At 32.9% G+C, this 8,330-nt stretch overlaps 1 protein-coding gene across 1 annotated transcript in view; it reads left to right on the forward strand.

The window, feature by feature from the left end:
* Window positions 1–3,595: 3,595 nt before the first annotated feature.
* The window catches only part of LOC140984021 (polyamine oxidase 1), a 63,498-nt gene continuing 58,763 nt past the window's right edge, over window positions 3,596–8,330 (forward strand). Inside the window, exon 1 of the mRNA XM_073451171.1 lies at window positions 3,596–3,601. The gene's annotated coding sequence lies outside the window, so the exon portion shown is untranslated. The remainder of the gene's footprint in view (window positions 3,602–8,330) is intronic.

The raw sequence follows: 8,330 nt of genomic DNA on the forward strand, positions 1-8,330 counted from the left end.
CTCTTGAACGTTGAAATGGGCATTATCAATATTATGTGAGGCTCGGGGCCGAAGAGGGCGGGGGTGATCGCCGGTGTCATGAGATTGCACGGACAATGAGCTGCTCCTGGCAGGTTCTAGGCGGATGGAACATGAATGAACCGATCTTACACCGGAAGGAGGGGAATTCTGAAACTGTTCAATGTAATGGACTGTACAGTTGAAGAGGGTTTAAAAGATTTGATATGTACTACTCATACCAATAAGATGCATCTTTTTTCGGTAGCTCATCACATAAGAACTCTAAAGTTAAGCGTGCTTGACTTGGGGCAATTCTGGGATGAGTGCCTCCTGGAAAGTTTCCTAGAGTGCGTGTGAGTGAAGACATAAACACGTTGGAAAGACTCGTATTGGTACAGTGAGGGCAGTCGTCGAATCTGAGGCGTTACATTATCAATATTGTTGAAGCCTGAAATTTGAGGGATCATTATAAACTACACTCTGGATCTAATGGTTTCCAAGATCAATTCATGCAATTATATAAACAACTGACTGACTGCATGTCGGAGTAACTCGGCCTAGAATCCATGAAAATTCAGTAGCACTTGGCCAATGAAAATCTTGATCCCTCGACGTTAATGCTCAATAATTTCATGCAAAGTTCATAGGAATTGCCCATATTGCTATATGGCTGAACTATTTCCTCCTTGTTTGTTTCTATAGCATTTATTGTAATTGTAATTGATCAAAAATCATGAATAAGAGAAGAATAATATATTGCTTTATTTTTTTCATTGTTGCTTTTTCCCTCTCTCGGTTCTCCTTTGATTTGGATGCATGGCTCGTGGTCGAAGGCCCACGTTCGTGTCTTTTTCCTTTGTTTGTTTTGTTGGTTTACATTATTGTTTTATTATACGTTTCGGTCTTCCATTCTATTGATACTGTATTGGTTTTGTTTGTTTGTTGATTTCCCTCCATGCAATTTGCTCGACGATGCATCTGCTTTTAATATTTAGTCATTCTGGGGTTCTGAATGTTAATGAATCGATATTTTGTCTATTCATCCAAACACAATCTTAGAGTTTCGTTGATTTGACCAACTCGCGGAATTTCATTGTAACTTTTTATTTTTTAGCACCAATTTATTTTATTCTCAACTAGAAATTCCATCATCATTCAAATTCAACTTTTCTCCACTTTATTTTGGATAACACAATATAAAAATAACATTCGGCCCGCGGTTCATCTAGATGACAAAATATTAAATTGCTACATATTTTTGTTTCATACTTGTTTTGATTATAGTTCTAAAAATTACTCATATGGTTATACATGTGTTTAGTCCAAATCTTTGAAGTCCACTAACAATAGAAGCTCATAGAATGTGAGAAGTCCAGTAGACAAGCTCAAGAAAGGATTAGCTGAAGACCACGATGGGAGGAGTTGCTCCACGATCCACGATGAATGATCGTGGAAGATGACCAAACTGTTCGATGGAGTGAAACAAAAGCTGAGAGGAAGAATCAGAAAAATGCACAACAAAACATTCAACAAAAACACCAGCAAAGCTTCTTCAATTTCTCTCAATCAGTTTATATTTTTTCGCTTTGAAATCATACCGAGATAATTATAACTAACGGTCGAATCAGGACACACAATATTTCATACTCCTGACATTGACCTTAAAAACAAGAGAAAGATAATCCTAATCATTCTAGAAGATGATCTTAGACAAAGCTGATATGGCTATATTATCACACAAATTTTTGTACAACAGTTTGATAAATTAATTTTATGATATGAATATCTTATTTAGATCTTTAATAAAAAATATTTATTTTTTATGTTAAAAATATTATTTATTATTCTTCGATATTAATGAACGGCTAGTTATTAATCAATGGAATACTTTGAAAACGAAGTGGAATATATATTTATAACGTTTCAATCCAGAGGAGCAGTCAAGAATCACGTTTTGTCCAAACTCCAAATCTCTGCGGCCATGTAAATCGGATAGAACCGCACCACCAAATATCCCATTTTTAGATCACAGATAAGCGTATAAAAACTCGCCACACGAAGTCTTTCTTTGTTAATTTACCCCCATACGAGCCAGAAAACCTTGATTTTGCCGAGAAATTATGACCACTTGTCCAGCTTTCTCTTCACTTATCAACATTTCTGATTCCAGAATCACGAATTCGGATGTGGGTTTCTCCAAGATCTACTTTTTATTGGGCAAAAAATCTTTTCCCCGTTTTCGTCCCAAGAAATCTGTCCCAATTGCGGATAACTATCCCTCGTCATCGGGTTCTTGCAATTCAGCCACCATCGCAAATTCAGTAACTCTCGATTTCGGTAGTGTTAATGACGAGGAAGTTGAGAAAGCTGAATCGAAATTGGGGTCGAAAGTCCGGGTCACGGTTCCACTCATGGTGTACCATGTGCCGAAATTGCCTGAACTTGAGTTGACGGACAAGGTTGGTGTGTTGAAGCAGTATGTTGGTTTTCATAAGGGGAAACGGATCTCGGCAAACTTGCCGTATAAAGTGGAGTTCGAGACAGACCAGGTTTTGGGGCGTGACGGTAAACCGGCGAAATTCACTGCACACTTGAGGGAAGATGAGTTTGAGATTCTTGAATGATTGTTTTAGAGTTTGATAACAGCGTCGTTTGCCTTTTCTTTTTGAATATTAACTGCGGCGCTTTGTAATAATTTTGTGTACAAGTACTATTTTTTGGACCACATTGTAGATATTTTCTTGCTTGAGTTCATATTTTGCTCATACCCGAATTGGTTTTTGAATAAATTGATATTGCTTACTCTGTTTTTCTGCAAGTTTTCCTATCGGTCTCCAGGAAATTTTTTCTTCACTCTTGAGGACAGGATATGATGTTTGAAGTTAATTGAATGAAGTTCTATGAAGATTATGCTAAGAAGAAGGTTGATTACTGATTCTTAATGCGTGAAGATTCTATAGCAATGGTTAAGCATTTTTAGTAGGACAAGTTGTCTCTAGTGACTACTCCTAGTTAAAATGCCGATCTTATTGATTTTAATATTTTGGGTGTGGTTAAAATAGAATTTTGTTTAGGTTTACTAAACATATGAAGAGGTGATGTTTTGACACCATATTTTTGCCCAATGGCTCAATCCCATGTGAGGAATTGTCAGCCATGAGCTCTGTGCTGAACAAAAATAAACCCGTATAACTTCTTGATTGAAGATCAACTTCAGTTGGTAAATTGTCATCTGTGACGAGCTTAGGAAAAGCATGGCATTACCCCCAACTATATTTTTGTATTTTTTGTCATGCCCAACATGGATATATTGATGTTGTACAAGTGAAAAACTTTTGGAAATGAGACAACTACACAGCTGAAAGCATGCTAACATGCAAACATCTAAATATGTGATATTAATGTACCTTTTTATGTTCATTATTGTGGATGTAGCTAACAAAGTAGTAGATAGATTTCACATCTGACAAATTATTTGAATTCAATCATATTATGTTTATTCTTAATCAAGCATTTGGTTATTCAGAAAATGCCATGTCCTAGAAAGACTCATTAATATTTTGTTTTATGTCAGACTTCTGGTTGTTTCCACCAAATCTCTTGCTCCTATTAAGCTTAACCTTAGTAGAAGTGGATAGCTGCACTGGGTGGACGTCTATATCCACCCTTAAGGTGGTATTACCAGCCATCCTTGAGGAGCAGTTGATTTAACAATATCTAGTCTTCATCTATGTGGTGTTTCATCCACTTTAGGTTCTATCAATTTTATAACAACTATATGACGGTAAAGTCTCATCTTGTGTGTTGGACGAAGTGACAATAGTCACATTGAACCCTCAAATACGTTCGAAGATCTCGAAATGATATTCGAGTGAGAATTCGCAAAAATCCATTTCCATCTATAATTGAATACAATTTTCATGTATTTTGACCGGATATTTTAATAGAGACTTCACTGTGGAAATTCTGACAAAAAAATTACACAGACCACGCCTTCAGAGAGTGATTTGTCATGTTAGGTCACTCATATAGGTTTTTTATCTTCTAGGCTGATAAAGGAGACAAATGAAAGAGGGGGGGAAGGGGTATGAATCTGGGATAAAAGAAATGAAATGTGTCTTTTCTTTTATGATTCGAGCAGTTTCAGTTACTCCTTATGAGGAATAATATGTATGTAACAAGTAGGCTGTCACTCTGAGCTTATGTCGTACGAGTACACAAGGAATATTGTATTGATGTGATGCCTTGACTTAGGATTCATGGAGGCTCCACCATTCTTGCGCTCCTCGAGTCCCTTTACTCAAGGTAGGCATGTGTTTTTAAGAAAGCCGTTCCTTGACAAGAAAGCTGGAGCCTTGGTCCGATTGTTAAGTATGCTGTCAATTTGCAGACAATAAATCCAACATAAAATGCAAGATGATGATCATTAATTTTTGCAAATAAACTATTGAGCATTTGCTTTATTTTAGTTTAGTCATTTGTAAAGTATACATGTCATGACGTTATATGTCATAACATTTTCTTCAGACATTTTGATTTTAGCATATGATCATTTTGGATGCTTTGCTCCAATAAAGCGTGCTTGTCAAACTACGCCTTACGCATAGGCTCTACAGTACTTCAAGCCTTAGTATGTCTTGTGGTTCTAATAATTATGATACAGCTTGTTTTTCTTTGTATGCCTGAAGTATAGAAGTCGGTAATGAAAACACATACAGGGCTTAGACTACCAACAAATGTTGTAATATTTTTTAGACAAATTTCAAATAATCGTTGCACCTTCCTTAGTTCATATGGCATTGTTCCATTGTTTTGATCTGCATCATGGGCATATCTCCGGTTTGCTTCCCAAAAATATAGTATTTTCCACATCCTTCCATTCTATTAGTATAAAAAGTTTAGAGCAAGATGGCATTTTCACTCTTCATCCATCTGGTGCGCGGCTGCTAGCATAAATCTCCAGTAACATGCCAAGTTTTTCAAAGAATTTATTATTTTGGCTATTAAAAACTCATGTGTTGAGTATTTGTGCAATTGTTTTCCTGCTTTACTGGAGCAATTGTTGCCAAAATGTATTAGTTTCAGTAACAGGAGATTTCTACTAACAATCCAGTTTCTGAATTCCCCTCAGCATCATGTTATCCAGGTTGGTTTCGTTCCGGCATTGTCGGTATTATGTTTTTGGAGATTGTGTTGGAGAATTGGTTTTCAAGAAGTTTCTTTTAATTTGGACACCAGTAAGTGTAAGAATGTATTGGATTAATGAGGCATCACTATAGGTATTTATTTAGTTCTTTAAAAGAACTTGTGGTGAGTTGAAATTTTATGATAGCTTGCTTATGAGGTTTAAGTCTTATATGCTAATTGAGTATGTTTTGAATTAGTAAAAGTAATAGCTGCTACAGATATTAGACGTAGATATTGATCGATAAAGAATAACTAACAAACACAAAAACTCGATGACAAATGGATTTTTATTCGAAAGTTGAAAGCGCGAGATTGTGTTTTGAAATAAATTTCTTCCCTTTTTTTTTTATTTAACGAACACAAAAACTCGATGACAATAAATTTTTAATCGAGAGTTGAAAACATGAAATTGTGTTTTGAAAGAAATTTCTTCTCTTTTTTTTTTTTTTAATCTAACAAACAAAAACCCGATGACAATAAATTTTTATTCGAATCGAAAGCATGAAAATGACAAATATATTTTTTGGTCATCTTAAGGAAAAAATCTTCACCTGGAAAGACCCAAAGTCTCCGCATACTTTTTGATGTAATTCAATCACAATAATATTATTATTTTTTACATACAAAAATTATTTTTAAAACACAAAAACTCTTGTGAGACCATCTCACGGATCAATTTCGTGGGTCAAATATCTTATTTGGGTCATCCATGAAAAAGTATTACTTTTTATGCTAAGATTATTACTTTTTATTGTGAATATCTGTAGGGTTGACCCGTCTCACAAATAAAAATTCGTGAGACCGTCTCACAAGAGACCTACTCTTTTTAAAAAATGAATATATTTGATTCAGTACTATTATGCCTATATATAAATTTTCAAAACACATGACTGATATTTGATGATAGAAAATATACCAATATAAAATTGAAATTAAAAATAATATTTCCACATTAATCATCAACCAAATGCTTTATAATATATAAATATTTTCAGAATTTTAAAAAAATCATATATATTTAAAAAATTTATAATTATAATTTATTTTGAACATAAAGACTCCAATATTGCTCATAATTTTTTAATTCTTTTATTTATCGGATATCAGAAAGATCAACTGGCACAAAGTATAAACAATGAGGCACATGGTTTTGGGAGGGATGTCAATTTGTTAATAAAGACAACTTTCATTTGTATAAACATTTTGATAGCTGAAATTTGTTGTTCATGGAAGATGTGTAGATCGATAATAAAAAAATAGAACTTTTTTTTAAAAAAAAAAAAGAGAATATATAAAGACTTGAAATCGAACTTTTTTTTTAAAAAAAAAAGAATATATAAAGAGTTTTCAAGTTGTATTGATCCTCCGAGAGACCGACAATTATAGAGAAATAAAAAATAAAAAAAATCATATGCTGATAGTATTTCATAAAAACTCATATGAGGTCGTCTCACATGTTAATTTTATGAGACAAATCTCCAACTTAATTTTTCTATGAAAAAATTATTATTTTTTATGTTAAAAATATTATTTTTCATTGTAAATATGGATCGAGTCAACCCGTCTCACAAATATAAACATGTGTACACTTGTGAAACTCATTATCATCTGATTTATAACTACAGAATCTCAACGAAAGTAAATCTCTTAAATTTTAAAGGAAACGAAGATCAATATATAAAGTAGGTCTCATGTGAGACGGTCTTACGAATCTTTAACTGTGAGACGGGTCAACCGTACCAATATTCACAATAAAAAGTAATATTCTTAGCATAAAAAGTAATAATTTTTCATGGATGACCCAATAAGAGATTCGTCTCACAAAATACGATCCGTGAGACCGTCTCACACAAATTTTTGTCCAATATATATCCCCCAAATTTTTGTGATATATATGTAATTTAAAGAGAATTCAAAATCATATCTCAATGGTTAAACATTTCGTACAATAAAAAGTTTGATGTACCGTTTGATTCGCTATATATATCCTCAAAAGGTTTGATGCACCATTTGGTTCACTATCCTGATATCATTTGGTTGACTTTATTATTTATTCATATTTTTATCCAATCGAATATCATGTTGATGCACCGTATTATTTATCCATCTACCAATCATTTATCTTACATCAATCAAATCATCAATCATTTATCTCACATCAATCAAATCATTGAATTGAAATTTCAATATTACCCTTAATGAATAATATTATAAATATTTTAAAAAATAATGTAATATTATATTATCTCAAATTTAATCAAATTAATCAATCAAATCAAACATTACATTAACTATCATTTTTATATATTTTATTATTAAAATATATTATTTCTCTTCGTATTATTTATCTCATATCACTGACCAATCGTCATCGAATTAATACAATAAAAAGTTATTATTTTACATAAAATGCTATATGTTGTGAAAAAGTAAAAAAATTTACGGTAAAAAGTAAAAATCTCAAATTCTCAAAATTATCACACTGTACACTTTATAATATTTTTCTCTCAACTCAATTGTGATTTTCTTCACAAATGAGAGATCTATTTATAGAAAATTTTTACAAATAATCCAAAAATAAATTACATCATTACCTTTATCATCACACACAAATTTCAATATTCAACACCTAATTTTCAACATTCAAATATTCAATACACACATTTTAAATATTATTTTTCAACACTCCCCCTTGTGATGATGATCATAATGATTGTCTTCATTACGTGTTTTTATACTGTCTCGTTAAAAACCTTACTAGGAAAAACTCATTGGGATAAAAACCATAGTAAGGGAAAAAGAGTGCAGTCACGTAAACTCCCCCTCATGTTGACACGAACAATTCTTCACAGATTTCGTAGATTGCGCATCCCAATATTATATATATGCTTTCTGAATATTGTCGTAGGAAGTGCCTTTGTGAAGAGATCTGATGAGTTTTCACTTGATTGAATGTGACGAACATCAATACATTTATTCTTCTCAAGCTCCTTGGTGAATGCGAAGAACTTAGGAGGAATATGTTTAGTTCTGTCGCTTTTTATGTATCCTTCTTTCATTTGAGCAACACATGCAGCATTATCTTCATATAGTATCACAGGCTTCTCGTCGAATGATAATCCGCATGAGATTTGGATATGTTG

Source organism: Primulina huaijiensis, chromosome 9, assembly GCF_012295235.1.
Source record: "Primulina huaijiensis isolate GDHJ02 chromosome 9, ASM1229523v2, whole genome shotgun sequence".
In the NCBI taxonomy this organism is placed as follows: domain Eukaryota; kingdom Viridiplantae; phylum Streptophyta; class Magnoliopsida; order Lamiales; family Gesneriaceae; genus Primulina; species Primulina huaijiensis.